At 42.0% G+C, this 17,313-nt stretch overlaps 1 protein-coding gene and 1 long non-coding RNA gene across 2 annotated transcripts in view; one reads left to right on the top strand and one right to left on the bottom strand.

The window, feature by feature from the left end:
• The window catches only part of LOC118716464 (guanine nucleotide-binding protein subunit alpha-14), a 127,361-nt gene that overhangs the window by 87,340 nt on the left and 22,708 nt on the right, over positions 1-17,313 (top strand). The gene's annotated exons all lie outside the window — the stretch shown is intronic.
• On the bottom strand, positions 7,283-7,957 carry LOC123652137. Its single transcript, XR_006741280.1, has 2 exons — positions 7,821-7,957; positions 7,283-7,603 (listed from the first exon to the last, which is right to left on the bottom strand). It is a non-coding gene; the product is annotated as an uncharacterized LOC123652137 (long non-coding RNA).

Consider the following 17,313-nt stretch of genomic DNA (forward strand, 5'->3'; position numbering starts at 1 on the left):
CTTCCGCCTCTGCCTAACAGTGTTTTAAGGGTGCCCAGGATTTGTTTGAGACAGGCATGGTGAGAAATGCAGACAGAAATGACTTGTGAAAGGAGAAGCTTATGTTGACAGTTCCCTGGAAGCAGGCACGGCACACCACTAGGGGTCACACAGGAAGCACCAGAATGGGGTCAGGAGGCAGAAGGTGTTCTCCATGAGAAGGAATGGGTGAGGCAGGGTAAGCAGCCAGGGTTGGCTAGTTTGAAGATTTTTTTCAGGGAGGGGCTGTCCCGAGTTGTCTGTTAGCTGCTCCTGGGGTATGCAGGGCAGAGAAGAGTGGCTCAGAGTATAGAAGCCCAATAAAGAAGGTGGCTAGGGATATGGGCTGTGGGAACCCCTTTCACATCCCTTGTGGTTTCGGGTTCAGGTTCTGGAGGAGGCCGCACACTAATGAAAGAGACTATAAAAGTATTAATTTGGGAATATTTGGGGCCAGGAGGGAGTCCATCTCTAGGGGAGGACTACCACGCACTCTGACCTTGCAGTCCCTTTTATTAAGGTTTTATTAAGTTAGTAATAGCCAATCAGCAAGGATTTACATAAGATTGACAGGTGCAAGTTGCTTCAGCTACCAATGTCCCAATCAGAGGACAATGGTCAGCTTCCGATAATGGGCTCTGGATTGGCTGGTCTGTATATGCAAGGTGTGCATGCAGAGACATCATTTACTACCTCCAGGAATTGGCAGGGCCTCCAGAGTCAACAAGGGCCCAAGATGTCAAAGCACCAGAAAATAAAAGACATGTTAATACAAAGAGTAACAAGGCCACTTCTCCCTGCCCCCATGGTAGTGTAGATGGAGCTCACATGGGGAGCGGTACTAAGGCTCTCCTACCTCTCCCAGCAGAGAAGTATCAGAGGACAACAGGAGGGAACCAGAACCCCCATTTCACCCAGCATACTGAGGGGCCTAGCCAGAGCAGGGTAATTCAGCTAAAACAGAATTCAGAGACTCATAATGTGATATCCAAATGTCCAGCTAGCTTAATCGAAATCACTCATCATGCCAAGTATCTGGAAGATCCTAAATGAATGAAAAAGACAGTATATGTCACCACTCATATCAACTGAGATATTATTAAAGGACAAAATTTTAAAGCAGCCATGGTCACAATACTTTGACTTGACAATTGAAAAAAAAAAGATATAAAGAAGAACCAAATGGAAATTTAGAACCGCAAAATACATAGCCAAAACCAAATACTCAGTGATGGCTGAACAGCAGCATGGAAGAGACTGGGGCAAATCTGTGAACTGGAAGACAGAATAATAGAAATTACCCAATGTGAACAGCAGAAAGAAAACGGACTTTACCATGTTAAAAGGATGAAAACACAAGCTACCAACAGGAAAAAATATTTTCAGACCATATATCCAATAAAAGACTAAAACTAGAATGTTTTTTTTTAAAAAAAACCTAAAACTCAGCACTACATTTTAAAAAAGCAATCTAATTAGAAAATGAGGTAAAGCACATTTTAGGAGAGGAGATACACAGATGGCAAATAAGCCCATGAAATAATGGTCAATATCACTAACCATTAGGGAAATGCAAGTTACAATCACGATGAACTATCCCTATCCTTCTATCAGAATGGCTAAGATGAAAACTAGTGGCAACACCAAATGCCAAGGAAAATGTAGAGAAACTGGAACACTCGGAAATTGCTGGTGGGGATGTACCATGGTACCAACACCCTGGAGAATGGTTTGGCAGTGCCTTAAACAAATTCAACACACAATTACCACACAAGCCAGCAACTGCATCATGGGCATTTATCCCAGAGAAATGAAAACTGTTCACACAAAAGCCTGCACACAGATGTTCGTAGCCATTTTATTTGTAATAGCTCCAAAGTGGAAGCAGCCCAAATATCTTTCTCGAAGGTGAATGGTTCAACAAATGGTGGGGCACTTTTCTCTACTGTGATATTTTCTCCACAGTAAATAGACATGAACTATTGATACACACGATAGCCTGGATGAATCTTCAGAGAATTATGCTGAGTGAATAAAGCCAATCCCAAAAGGTTGTATTATATATGATTCCGTTTATGTGATATTCTTGAGATAAACTTACAGAATTGAATTGGAGACAGATTGATGGCTGCCGTGAGTTACTACTGGGTTGGGAATCAGTTAGAAGTGGTTGTGGCTTTAAAAGGGCAGCATGAGGGATCCTTGTGACAACGGAAATGTGGACTGTATTCGTGTTGATAGGTCTTGGTTGTTGAAGGAAACTGGGTAAAGGATACACAGGATTTCTGTATGTTTTTTTGTTTTTTGTTTTTTTAGTGGTTTTTTTTACAACCGCATGAAAATCTATCATATCAAAATAAAAAAGTTTACATTGAAAAATATCTGTATATCCTTTGCCTCAGTAGATTCACTCACCAAAATTCATCTTTCTAAAGAAATAATCAGAGAATTCAACAACAGATAGTAAATCCTTTTAGTGTCTGCAGGGTCTATGATGAATTTATTTATTCCTGGTATTGGTAATTTGTGTCTTTTCGCTCTGTTTTTTTGTTTGGTCCACGTTATTAACAGTATCAGTGTGCTTTAGACACTTTTCAGATTCCCTACAATATTATTGTAAATGCCATTTAAAAAATAATCAGAGATATGCACAGCTATCCTAGGTTCTACATAGTTAATAGGGCGAAGATTGAATTATGTCACAGTAATGTGTTTAAGTACTATGTAGTAGCAAGAGCCATATTCCAGGTGTTCTTTCTATTTTTTATTCTTATTTTCAGATGTACATATATGTTATATTGTCCTCTTGCATGCATGCTTCACTTTACAATAAACTAAAACATTAAAAAAGTTAAATAATAACCTGACCCTGAAGTGCACACTCCAAAGACTGTACATCTGGGGAGATGAAGACTATACTATTTCATAACAGTTATACACAGACTAGATGGGAAAAACACCAAATTATTTGAAATATGGTCATAAGTTTTTTGTTTTTTTAAATAATATAAATACTGGAGGAAATTTACCAAAATGCTAACAGTGGATATCTCTGCTGGTGGTGAAGGTTTCTATATTTCATAATCATTCTTCTGGTATTTTCTAGAATTTTACAAGGAACTTTTATAATTACCAAAAAAAATTGAATGAGCTTTTGAAATCAGGAAAATATACAGATGTTATTTAACAAAGCAATGGTCGGAAGTGATACTAAAAGGTGGCAAAGCTAAACGGCCTGGGGTTACCACTAGCTAATTACCCTTTTCTTAATACCATCTTATGTGTCCAATGTGTTTGTGGAATTCCCCACATAGTAGTAGCATTTTGCCTGTTTTTCTCCCCAATCTAGAACATGTTTGACATTCACTCCCCTCACATCAGGCCAGAAAATCCCACTCACGTAATTCCTCACAGCTGTTAGCATTTCACCATCAGTCTGTGGATTTTGTGTGTATTGTCAAGTTTGCTTGTATGCCCAGGCCCCGTCACAGGTTGGGGGAGGAGGGAGAGAGAATGTGAGAACAGACCCCCACTCACTGCCTGTGGTATGTCATTATGAGACCCTACGAACCACACCCCAAGAAGTCAGGAGGACTATAGACACCTGTCAGTGCCTCTGACATGGGCCATTAGGCTGTGAAAAGGCTAAGCTCATGGCATCCCTCAGTGAGGGGAATCTGAGGGCTGTGAAACCAAGACCAAGACTCATTCCCTCAGAGCCATGAACTATTCATCTAAACCATCCTTGTAAAGAGGTGTAAGTGTATTCTGTGTTCACTGTGTATGCTGAGCTCTTCAGGCACGCTAGTCACATGATCTCCATGGTGACCCTAGGAGATGGGTTTGAGGACCCATTTCATCAGGAGCTCTATTATAGACTGACTTCCTGCTCTGGGCCCCTTTCTATTGGAAGTATGTTGTTAGTTTCGTGAATAAAATAGAGCCAAATCCTTGCCCTGGTGCAGATTGTTTCATTTGGGTTAATTTATAGATGAGAAATTGAGAAGCAGAAGCTTAAGCAATTTGCCATCACAGGGAAGTGGCAGTGCCTGGATTTGAGCCTTGGCAGCCTCGCTACTGGGGCTGAGGGCTTGGCCACCATCACAGGAGCATTTCCAGGCACAGCCCTCCAGGTATCAGTGCTCAGATAGGGTGATACTGGCTACCAGTGCCACTTATTCTAATTTGTGTTGTCAAATGAGAATTATACCTGCTAGGTGTTTGTATGCTTTCCAGATCATAAATATATGTGTATAAATGTGTCATATTGTTAACATATTTATGGTTGATCAGTTGAATTCAGTCAGTACTGACTGAGCACCTATTGCATGTCAGGCACCTGCATGTCTATAATTATTATACAGTTGTGAAATGCTCGAATGGAGGTAAGTTCAAAGTGCCAAGGAGGCTTACCTGAGGCACACAGACACAGCCCTGGTAGGCTTGCAGCTCAGGCAAGTAGTGTCTTTGTTGTAGAGATAAAGAAATAGACTCAGAGCTAAGTGCCCTGCTTTTGGTCCCATTTTTAGGGACTGTGGTTTGAAACCAGGATTTCTGACAGTTGGTCTAGTATAGTCTTTGTCTCCCCAGATGTACAGTTTCTGGAGTGTGCACTTCAGGGCCAGGTTAGCTTCTGGACAGACGAGAAGCCAAAGGGTAGATCAGAGCCCCCTCTTAGGTTCTAAGCCTTCTGACAGGAGCTGGAGTTAGAGGTAAGGCCAGGAGGCTTTATCATTCATGACCACTTCAATCAGCGGGGTCTGGATGGGGACCTCTCCCACGGTTCATGGGAAAGAATTAATAGTCTGTTAGCAGCATCTGCCATGAAGGGAGAGTTAGGAAGCAGAGGATACAAGTTCCAAATTAGAAAAATGAGTTGCTTACGCCCGGAGAGAAAGAGAAGAATATGAAATGGAGGGCTACCTGGGAAGCTTCTATGCGATATGAAGACCTAAAGCAAATATTATGATTAGGGAAAGAAGGGTAGCCGTGTAAATACTTCTGTTATATTATTCTTTATTCCTTCCTGTTTGCTCAAAATAGTCAGTTAAAAACACAAAGCATACCACGAGTGGGGCATAAAATGTGGATTAATCTCACAGTTAGCACTTGACAGATTTTCAGAAACTTTGCCTTTCCCTGAATGAGTATGTTGTTACTCTAAGGTCTAGTTCAAATGTCACTACCTTCATGAAAACATCTCTGACTCCCCTTGTGGCTGAAAGAAGGTGCCCATTCATTCCTGCCATACAAGCAGTACCCCTTTCTTGGCAGATCCAGGTCCCCGTCTTTCCTACTACACTGTCTGTTCAACTTGGTGCTCCTGGCCACCCACCACCCAGGCATTGCTCAGAGACTCTTAGGTGTTGGCTAAATGCAAGAATCTCTGATGCCCCAGGTGGAAGCCAGTTGTTTGGCAGTTTTCTTGGATGGATCAAAGTTACTTCCTTGGATGGATCATTGTGGTGGAGTGTTGTCAATATAAAGTGTGGAATCACGTAAGGAAAACATACCAAGAACAGATCCCGGTATGAGTGCTGTCTGTTACATCAGCTAATAACAGCTACTATAATATATGCCCTTCCAGATGTGTTGTTAGTGGGACATTTCCATCAAACAGAAAGGTATTGAGTGTAATATAACACATGCTGTTGCACCTGCTCTCCTGCTTTGTCAAATCATGATGCTACATGGTATTTGCTTTAGGTCTTTGACAGCCATTTCTGTTCTCGGGGCCCCGGAGGGTGCTTAGGGACATCCCAGGAAGATCTGAGCTCTGAGTAAGCAGGGCACTCTAGGGCAAAGCTCTTCAAAAAAGGATTTCATACAAGTTGTAAAAGAGCCACCACATTACGTCCTGGCAGAACTTGACTCCTGAACCTGCGGCTTCAGGGGAAAGTAACCTATCCAATGTTCATGCAAGCAGATTACACAGAAGTTTCCTAAAAGTCAACTGTTTCAAAAACAGTACTTTTCCACTCTCATGATTTGAAATGTCATTGTTTGCCAAAGGAAGGAAAAACAGTAAATTCCTTCCCTATTTATTCATCTTCAGAGGGTACAATCAAAGGTTCCAAGAACAATGGAGGTATGCTCCCTGCCCCAGAGCACTTCCCTAGCAGAGGTGTCCGGGCCTTCACTGCCGCTGGCCCTGGAGCCAGTCCTCGCAGAGCAAGTCTAGGGTCCCCTGGTACCACACACCTTCCTATGTGTTTCATGAAGTGTTGTCCTCTCCCGGACGAAGGCTGGCTCATTAAGGAATATGATTTTAAAAATATGTATGTTTATTGATTTCAGAGAAAGGAAGGGAGAGGAAGAGAGAGAAACATCATTGATGAGAGAGAATCATTGACCTGCACATACCCCACTGGGGATCGAGCCCTGCAATCCAGACATGTACCCTGATCAGGAATCGAACATTGACCTCCTGGTTCATGGGCCAATGCTCAACTATTGGGCAAGGAATATGATTTTTAACTGTGTACTAGAGCAAGTCACTTTTCTTTGTTTGACTGCATCACTTCAGAGTAAATTGCTTTTTAAGAAACAGGGCATTAAAAAGAGTTGAAGACTCTTGTATATATGTTTCTTTTCCCATTTGCTTCCTTTTTTCAAACTATGACCTACAGTCAATTTCTCAGAGTGCCTGAAGATATGGAGCATTCTGATTTTTCTGTTATTGTGAAATATTCTAAGCATGAAGCAAACTGTAGAGAGCCTAATTAATATCTTTGCGCTCACCATTCAGCTTTGCCAAAACCTGTTAGCCATATTTACTATGTAGTCAAAGTGTTATTAGCTGATGAACAGACAACCCCCAAGCCTCAGTACCTCAACACAGTAGAGGTTTATTTCTTGTTCATAAAATGTCTGTGTACACGGTCAGGCAACTCTCTGCCAAGCAGTGACCCAGGGTTCCAGGCTACTTCTTGTTGTGCTTCTACCTGCATCTTCAACGTGGTATCTCCAATCACTGTGCCACAGAGGGCTTATGAGCCAAGAAGTGGCTTTCCTGCAACAACTCTGTGCTGTCATGAGTAAGAAGGATTTGCTTTTGGCTAACTAGCTACCATCACCACATTTTGGAGGTTTCTTTGAAAAGGTGTTTGTCCCAATTATGCCCCAACTAATTGATTATCTGTCTAGTTTTGGTGGGACAAATGCAGGTGACTAAGAGTTAGCAATAAAGGCCTATCTGCTGGTACTTCAGTGTCTAGATAACTGAGCCAAATCGGAACACATGAACACAGAAGAAAGAATTGGTATGCAATCACACAAGGTTTATTTACCTATTCGTAGTGGGTCCTAGGCTCTGGCAAAGGCCACCTGGCGATGCACACCAAAAGACTGACAATGAAGATGGAGACAGACAGGCAATCGCAGTTGGTTTAGGCTCCCACAGCAGAGCACTTAGTCAGGGGTTTGTCTCATGGAGCAACACGGAGTCCGCCTCTCATCAGGCAGGAGACATCGACTGAAGAAGGTCCAGTGCTTATATAGCCGGCAGTAAACAACTTGTGTCTTATCGGTGTGGGCCAGACAGTGTGCCTTATGCTAGCAGCAGGGCATTTAACACTTTAAGGGTCTAGGCCAGGGGTCGGCAAACTGCAGCTCGCGAGCCACATGCGGCTCTTTGGCCCCTTGAGTGTGGCTCTTCCACAAAATACCACATAGCCTAATTAAGTTAATGACAACATACCTACCTATATTGTTTAAGTTTAAAAAATTTGGCTCTCAAAACAAATTTCCATCGTTGTACTGTTGATATTTAGCACTGCTGACTGAGTTTGCTGGCCACTGACTTATGGCGTTCACATCAAGATAGTGGGGTGTTCACCAATTTGGAAATGACAGAGTACTGGAGTCTCCACACAGCAAACATTTCACACAATGATCATTTCACACATTAGAGGGGTTTCCTTATGACCATAACATTATTATAACAAGGTCTTTTCACTCCTCTACTCTGTGGTGACTTGTGATCTTACCCCGTTCTTCCGTTGGTAGAAGCTACATCTCTCCTGGGTCTGAGTCCCATCTCCGTGTGCTCTGTCTCCCAGCAGTGCGACTTCCCAGTGTCTGTAAACAGCTCTGCAAATCAGAAGGCTCCTTCTTCTCTCTGTGGTTTTTGCCTTTAGTTAAATACTTCCGGCTCAATCTTACCATGTGGATCGGAATTTCCAATTCTCTTAAATCAGAATTTCCCAAAGGCTCTTCCTCAAGTGGGAATTAAACCAATGGTAAATCTAACACGGTCAAATGTGTTTGACAAATGCTGTGTAGACCCAATACGACCGTATCTTCTCTGAGAATATCTCAGTGTATTAACATGCATTGCAAGTTTCTGGAAATAAACTCTGCCATATATCCTAAGTATTTTTGATCATGGCGTTTTCCCTAGTGAAGTATGGCTGGTAGAGGGTCTTGGGCAGGGGTCTTCAAACTACGGCCCGCGGGCCACATGCGGCCCGCAGAGGAGTCTGATCCGGTCCACCAGGTTTTTTGGGCAGTGAGCCCAGCTGAGGTGTTACAGTAGGAATTAGTAGTTCATATAGTCCGGCCCTCCAGCTCTCTGAGGGACCGTGATCTGGCCCCCCTTTAAAAAGTTTGAGGACGCCTGGTGGGGATGCATTTTAAGGTACAGTGCTTTAAGCCTGCCATTTTTCTCCTAAACCGCCAGGTCACCCATGCCCCTTTTTATACTGGTCCTGGTATCCCCTATGACAGTGGTCAGCAAACTCATTAGTCAACAGAGCCAAATATCAACAGTACAACGATTGGAATTTCTTTTGTGAGCCAAATTTTTTAAATTTAAACTTCTTCTAACACCACTTCTTCAAAACAGACTCGCCCAGGCCATGGTATTTTGTGGAAGAGCCACACTCAAGGGGCCAAAGAGCCGCATGTGCTCATGAGCCGCAGTTTCCCCAACTACGGCCCTATGATATCAGCTGGGTTTTACAGCTTTGTATTAACCAGCTCCGGGGCCCAGCTTGGGGTGTGAGCTATTATGTATGTTTTGTTCCTTCCAGCAATGAGCCGGGTGCTCGGCTGTGCTCTGTGGCTACTCAGAGACAAATAAGACGTTTTCTGCTCTCAAAGTAACTTCTCATTTATTAAGGATGGCAATGCCAGCCTTTGGTATCCTGATTTTTCTCTGCTATTTTAAAGTCCCAAAACACATAGTTTTGTCTTTTCAGTATTTTTAAAAAATCTGAGTCATTTCCCTGGGAAGTTGGATGATATAAGAAGCCAGAGATTCTTTCATTTCTAAAGCATTCTGACCATATCCCTGTCCCACTTAAATCCTTCTCAACTAAATTGTTTGAATTCCCATTTCCCTAATTACTCATAGAGTGGAGCATCTCTTGTTACATCTCGTCATCATATGCATTTCTGCCAAACCAATGTAATTCTCAAAGATCCAAGACAGAGGTCTTACCTGGGCCTGCTCCTGCAAGGGGCTGAGAGGACATGTCCACCTGGAGCCTGCACCCTGCTCTAGGTCATCTCCAGTACCAGGAACCCAGCATCCCCAGCCAACAGCACCCAGTGGCTCCCAGGGCTTCTGTGGACCTCCTCTCCAGCTGCCTCCAATGGGTGAGAAAAGCACATACAATCCTAGCCCCACCAGGTCCCCGAGAGAGCATGTCATGTCCTCTTTAATTGTGGGTCCTTGATGCTCTACCGGAATCAGCCTGGTCCTGCTAGGGAGAGAATGGGGCTTGTGAGAATCAGAGGAAAGGGGGCAAAGAGGAAAGTGCATTCCCAGGCCCAGTTCTCAGCTCTTCACAAGAGGTGTTGTGGCATCATCATGAGAAATGGAAATCTTAAAGAAGAACAGTCTGAGCAGGGGCAGTGGGGGATCTGTTTGCTATAGATTGTGTTTGAGGTGCAAGGGATCCATTTTAGGGGAGATGTTCCAAAGGGAAGATGAGAGAACAGGAAAAAAACTAGGGCTGGTCCTAAGACTGTCCAGTCAAACACTAAAGTCACTGACCGCAGTCTTGCATGATGAACTGGCCACACAGTCTGTGCACTGCAGCACACCAGGTGTTTAGGACTTGAAAAGGGAGTAACAAGTTCTCTGTCCTCAAGTATGATGAAAAGAGAAAGTACACATCTGAAAATTATTATGAGCAAGGATAAAACAAGTGCATAAAAGTAACATATGTGCCAACTGCATCCGTAAAATGTAGTCTATTAGGTATTTGGAGGTCTGTTTCCCCACAGGACCATTCATTTATAAAATTATTATTACTGCTGATGCTCTTAGTGTTGGACTTGTCTCTGACCAAGTTCTGAATCTGGCAGTGGTTATACAGTGAGCTCAACTCCATGCAGCCAGACACCAGCACTGTTGCCCAGTTTTCCTCCCCCAATTATTTACAGATAAAATACCGTTGCCATGTGCACTAGAACTTCCATGGACAACTGGGATAACAACATATCCGCATGTTTCTGTTGCAAGGTGTTTTGAAATGTCATCATGGGGAGGTGTGTTAAGTGGAACCATGTTACTGTCAGTTTCACGAAGTCCCTCTCTGTTCACTGAACCTTCGTGGCATGGCCTCCATTATAGTGACGGAGGACTGCATTTCTGGGCCCATGTCTTCCCACAGGAAACGCTGTGCTGGAGTTCTGGCCAGGAAAATCGGGCAATAAAAAGGAATAAAAGACATCCAGATCAAAAAAGAAAAAGTAAAACTATATTTTTAGGTGACATGATCTTGCATACAATAAATTATAAGGTATATATTCCAAATATTATTAGGTCTAGTAATAATTAATGTCGTTTTCTAATACTTTTTAAAATCGAATTTATTTAAACAATACAACAAAATTTAATCAACAATATAGTTGCCGTTGTTTTCTACTACTTGTGCCCAACGCTCAGGAAGCATTTTAATCCCTCTGTTGTAAAATTCTTTTGATGAAAAAAATTCGGTCAATGCATTTTTGAGGCATTCTTCATTATTAAATTTTTTTCCAAGAAGAAAGTTTTGCAAAGAACGAAACAAATGGTAAGCGGAAGGGGCAATATCAGGAGAATATGCAGGTTGAGGGAGAACTTCCCATTCCAACTGGCGCAGTTTTTCAGCAGTGATTCTTGCAGTATGCGGTCGTGTGTTATCGTGGTGAAGAATTACGCCCTTCCGATTAATCAGCGCGGGTTCTTTTTCTCTTAAACCTTGGGCTAACCTTTCCAATTGGGCACTATACACTGCACTTTAAGGGTTTGGTTAGATGGTAAAAGTTCATAATGAAGAATTCCTTTAAAATTTCACCAAACACACAACACCACTTTTTTTGCATGCAAGTCAGGTTTTGGCATGGGCTGCGGAGCCTCATTTTTGTCCAACCATTGAGGCCGCCTTTTCAAATTAACATACAGCACCCATTCTTCATCTCCGGTAACAATTTGCTCTAAAAACGGCAAACGGTTTTGACGAGAGAGGAGCGAACTGCAAATTGTGACTCTTTGATTACGGTTGTTGTCGGTCAACTCATGAGGAACCCATTTTCCAAACTTTTGGACTTTGCCAAGTGCACGCAATTGATTGGAGATTGTTTTTTGTGAACAATTTAAAGTTGTCGCAAGCTCTTGTTGGGTAATTTGAGGATTTTGCACCAAAAGAGCTTGAAGAGCTTCTTAATCAAAATTGGACACACGGCCTCGACCACTCTTGTCATCTAACAAAAAATTTCCCTCGCGAAATTTCTCAAACCAACACTGGCATTTTCTGGCGCTAACTGCATCTTGACCAAGAGCACTACAGATGTTTTTTGCAGCCTCACTTGCTTTTCTTCCTAATTGGAACTCGTAAAGCATGCAGTGCGGAATATGCTCTTCATCCGCCATCTTCTTAGCCCTAGTTTTGCAACAAAAACCAAACCAAACACAAACTTTTTCAAGCAAAACTTGTTAATTGCACTTCACACGTTCTGTAGATACCACGTGTTTGAAGGTTATGTCAATACAAGTCAACGCCAAGCAAGATTTTAAACGAATGTTTAAAAACGACATTAATTATTACTAGACCCGATAGAACTAATAAATAAGCGATTTCATTTGCAACAGTATCAAAAAGAATAAAATACTTGATAACGTTAATTTAAAAAGTGCAAGACTTATATGCCAAAAACTAAAGATCTAAATGAATGGGAAAACATCTCACGTTCATGGTCAGATCCATGAACAATTCATATTTTTTTATGACAACAATTCTCTCCAAACTGATTTACATATTCCATATAATCCCTACCAAAGTCTCAGCTGCCTCTTTCTTTTTTAAAGAAATTGACAAGCTAATCCTCAAATTCATTTGGCAGTGAAAGAGACCCAGAATCACCAAAATAATATTGAAAAATAAGAACAGAGTTGGAGAATTCATGGTTCCCAGTTTCAAAATTCACTAAAAAGCTGTAGTAACCAAGCCAATACAGTACTGGCATGAGGATAGGCATACAGTTAATGGAAGAGACTGAACATTCAGGAATAAGTCCATATTTGTGTGTTAATTTTTTATATGGGTATCAAGACAATTCAATGGGGAAAGAATAGTCTATTCAACAAATTGTGTTGAGAAGCTGGATATTCACATATAAGAGAAGAATCTGTATTCTTATCTCACCCAGTATACAAAATATAACTAAAATGGATCAGTCAGTAATAATAATTTTATAAATGAATGGTCCTGTGGGGAAACAGACCTCCAAATAACTGATAGACATTTTACTGATGCAGTTGACACTTACGTTACCTTTATACACTTGTTTTATCTTTGCTTATAATAATTTTCAGGGTGTGTACTTTCTCTTTTCATCATACTTGAGGACAGAGAACTTGTTACTCCCTTTTCAAGTCCTAAACACCTGGTGTGCTGCAGTGCACAGACTGTGTGGCTAGTTCATCCTGACTCATACAAGACTGCGGTCAGTGACTTTAGTGATTGACTGGACAGTCTTGGGACCAGCCCTAGCTTTTCTCCTGTTCTCTCATCTTCCCTTTTGAACATCTCCCCTAAAATGCATCCCTAGTACCTCAAACACAATCTATAGCAAACAGATCCCCCACTGCCCCTGCTCAGACTGCTCTTCTCCTAAGATTTCTATCTTCTCGTGATGATGCCATAATATCTCTTGTCTGCTTCCTGTTAACACCTTCTTCTCTCTGCCTCTTTATCTAGTCTTTACTGGTCATGTTGAGTCTACTTGTTTGGTTTCTAACAACTTTGTTCCTACTTTCTTCCGCCTGCCTTCTCCGGACTCTTCACTCTCATAGAATGGCCTGCTTTGTTTGAGGAGCCTCTCTATTTATCGGTTTATACAATCAGGGGTCATTTGTTGCAAGACTGATTACATCTCTTTCCTGTTCATTCAACCTCAGTGGCTCCCCATTGCTTGTAAAATCAGCCCAAATTCCATAGCATACAAAATTTCCCATGAAGTTCCAGCATTTCTTTTCCATTGAATCTCTTGCTGGGGTCAAACCTCAACATCTTCCATTTTTGTTCCTTTGTATTCTTACTGCCAGATCTTTGCTTACTTTGTCTCATAAGCTTTCAATGCCTTCCCCATCTCAGCATTTATCCTATTACACTCCTTTAACTCATCTCAAATGCTACCTTCTCTTTGAAATCTTTCCTGATCGCTCCAATTAGTAGTCATCTCTTATGCTTTCTGAACTCCTGTTGCACTTTAGTTCTATGTTTCTTAGACATTGGTCACTTTCTGTCTTATCAACTAGTTATTTTTATAGGCATGTGAATATCCTAATCTCCTACACACTGTTGGCAAGGAAATGGACATTGACTGAATCCATCACAGGGCACTTTATAGACACCTTGGTTGACATTGACATTAGCTTGGATCAGACCCTGATCATTTCCCACCTGTGCTTTATACTCACTTGTATTCATCTTTCAGCCTCCCATTCTTCTTTCCACTTTTTTTTCTCATTGAAAATATTATCTAGAGTCATCTGCACAGGCACTTCCCTTCCTAATATGATTTGGTGCTACCCTAAGTCCTCAGAATTCACTCTGGGTTCCTTACCCCTCCCAGCTCTGTCTTCCATCCCCTCCCTCACATACACATGCTCAGGCTCATTGGCTATCTTGAACATGCCATGTCCATTCTGAGCATTCCCCACTTCCCAGCGTGTCCGAGGGTCCTGGTAACTCCTTGCTGTCGTCCAAAATATAAATATTTCTCCTTTAACCTACTCTGTCTTCTTCCTTTCCCCTCATGATGGGTCTAAATAAACCAACATCCTCTGCATAGCTTGCATAGCCTCCTGAACAACCAAGGCTCATTTTTGTTTGTTTATACAATGATGTACGGACATGTCTGTCTCCCCCTCCAGTCTGTGAGCTCCCTGAAGAAGAGACTTTCTTTCCATCTTTATAACTTCAGCATCTAGTCATCTGTCATTTAATAAATGCTTGAATGCATGAAAACAAAAATCCAGGAATGCTTTTTAATTCTAAAGAGGAAACTGAAGAGTGAACCACAACCAATCAAGTCAACACTGTCTCTTTGTAGCCTCCTGAGAAAGGAAAAAATGTCAAACTGGGTCTGCAGCACAACTTTCTGCATGATGTAATTCTCAACATCCTTCTGGGAAGTAATTTGCATTCCTGATTAAGTGATTGAGCAATTCTCTGCTACTCCTAAATGATTAAGAATGTCTGGGAAGTTAGGGTTGTCCAGCCAGCTGACTGACTAACCGAGTAATCTTTAACCAGACTTTTCCTTTCTTTATTGTCAGTCTTTTCTTGCCCAGAGCTTGAAATGAAACTTTGACACAAGCTTGTAAGCAACTATTCTGGAAAGCTTTTCCTAAAAAAAAAAAAAAAAAAAAAAATACAGTTCATATTAAGACTATTTCTGGGCCCTCCCATTTTTACAGCAACTTATACACAAATGCAGTATCTTGTTCATTCTCTCTCTTCACTCCACCTTTCCTCCCAGCCCTTCCTGTCTATAGAAAGTGGCTGAATCTGGAAGGATGGATGGTGGTACCATGTGAAGGAAGAGGGGTGGGGAAGAGGTGGTATGCTTGGGTTGTGTGTCTTATATAGATACATACAAGAGAGGAAGGGAGATGTAGAGAGCATCCTGAGACCAACAGACTGGCAGGGCACAGACACAGAGCACCTGTGGACTTGCTGAGGAGCTAGGATTTTATACAAACACCAAGCAGTAAAATTGATATTAGCCAGTATCTTCTGAGATTCAGAAAAATTTACTGCATGCGATAGAAGTTTTAAGAAAAGAAATATTCTTATCAGTTAGAATAGGCTAGGGCAATGATCGGCAAACTGAGGCTCGCGAGCCACATGCGGCTCATGGCCGCGGTTAGCCGCTCTGTTGACTAATGAGTTTGCTGACCACTGAGCTAGGGTATGCTGCAGAAGCAAACAATCCCCAAAACTCAGTGGCTTAGAACATCCAAGATTTATTTCTCACTCACACCACATGCCCACCCAGAAGAGTGAAGGCTCTGCTTTCCACAATCCTCTCTCAGGACCCAGGATGACAGAGGCTGCTCCCTTTTATGATGCTGTCATCACAAAGCTCTAGGGGTTGTTGCAGCAGAGGAGAAAAGAGAAGTATACAGCAGCAACCAGGCAACTAATTCCAAGCAAATGATTCTTCTTGGAAGTGACAAACTTCTCATATTGCTTTGGCCAAAGAAGATAGGAGTCACACCCAACTTCGTTCTCGGGGTGGCCTGGAACAACAGAAATTTATTCTCTCACAGTTCTGGGGCTAGAAATCCCAACTCCAGGTGTTGGAAGGTCCATGCTCCCTCCAAAGCCTCTAAGAGAGGATCCTTCCTTGCCTCGTCCAGCTTCTGGGGGCCCCAGTCATCCCTTCACTTGTTGCAGCATAACCCCAGTTTCAGCATCCTCTTCCTCTGCATCAGCCTGGCTCCCGATGATATCTTCTCTCTGTGTGTGTCTGTGTCCAATTTTTCCACTTCTTATAAAGAGACTAGTCAAATGTATTAATGGCCTCATCTTAACTTGATAACTTCTGCAGAGATCTTATCTATAATAATAAAAGCATAATATGCTAATTAGTCTGGACAGTCAAACGACCTTCTGGACATCATTCCAGATATCCTTCTTGACAAAGCCATGGAAGCAGGGGCTGAGGCAGAGGGGCAATCAGGCAGGTAGGCAGAGTGCTTAGGGATGAGCAGGCAGGCAAGCAGAGTGGTTAGAGGCAATCAGGCAGGCAGGAAGAGGCGATTAGGAGCCATCAGTTGAACATCCCCTGAGGCATCCTGGATTATGAGAGGGTGCAAGCCGAATTTTGTGCACCGGACCTCTAGTATCCAAATAAAGTCATATTCACAGGGGCCAGGGTTTAATACTTCAACATAATCATTTTTGGGGGACAGAGTTCAGTTCACAACTAATTGTTAGTGGGTACAGGGTTCCTTTTAGAAGATAAAAATCTTCTAAAATTATGATAGTTGTTTAACTCTTTGACTACCCTAAGAAAACAATGAATTGTACATTTTCAGTGAGTGAATTATATCTGAATGAAGTTAGCTTAAAAATTAAAGAGAAATACAAACATACCCAAATTAAAAAAGAAGAAAATGAAGAGAATTTGTGGCTAGCAAATTATGCCTTCCATAAAAGCAATACTAAAAGGAAGTTCTTCAAGCTGAAAGGCAGGGACACAGACAATAATTCAAATCCACATGAGAAAACAGAGTTCCAGGAAAGGTAATTATGTAGAGAATGATAAGAGACAATTTCATTACCTATTTATTTTCCTTTTCTCTCTTTGCTGATATAAAAAACAATTGTAGCCTGGCTGGTTGAATGTTGATCCATGAACCAAGAGGTCACCAGTTCGATTCTCAGTGAGGGAGCAGCCCAGGTTGCAGGCTTTATTCCCAGTAGGGGGCATTCAGGAGACAGTCGATCAATCATTGATGTTTCTATCTCACCTAACTTTCTGTCTCTCTATTCCTCTCCCTTCGCTCTCTAAAGTCATTAAGATAAAGTAAAATAGATTTTTTTTTTAAAAAGCAGTTGTATAAAAGAAAGGAATCCACACATGCTTTTTCACCCACATGAAGTCAGAATAACCCCAGCATTTCTCCTAAATTTTTGCCTTTCATTTAGACTGGCCTGTCCAGCTTCCAAGGTGCTCCCCATCCTGAGGTCTCCCGGCCTTGTTAGAGCTCACGGAGCACTGGCCTGTTGGACTTGGCATTATTCTACTGTCACCCACTCCTGAAATAGGGCCACATAATCATTTTTTGAG

This window comes from Pipistrellus kuhlii, unplaced genomic scaffold (assembly GCF_014108245.1).
Source record: "Pipistrellus kuhlii isolate mPipKuh1 unplaced genomic scaffold, mPipKuh1.p scaffold_m20_p_12, whole genome shotgun sequence".
Taxonomy (NCBI): domain Eukaryota; kingdom Metazoa; phylum Chordata; class Mammalia; order Chiroptera; family Vespertilionidae; genus Pipistrellus; species Pipistrellus kuhlii.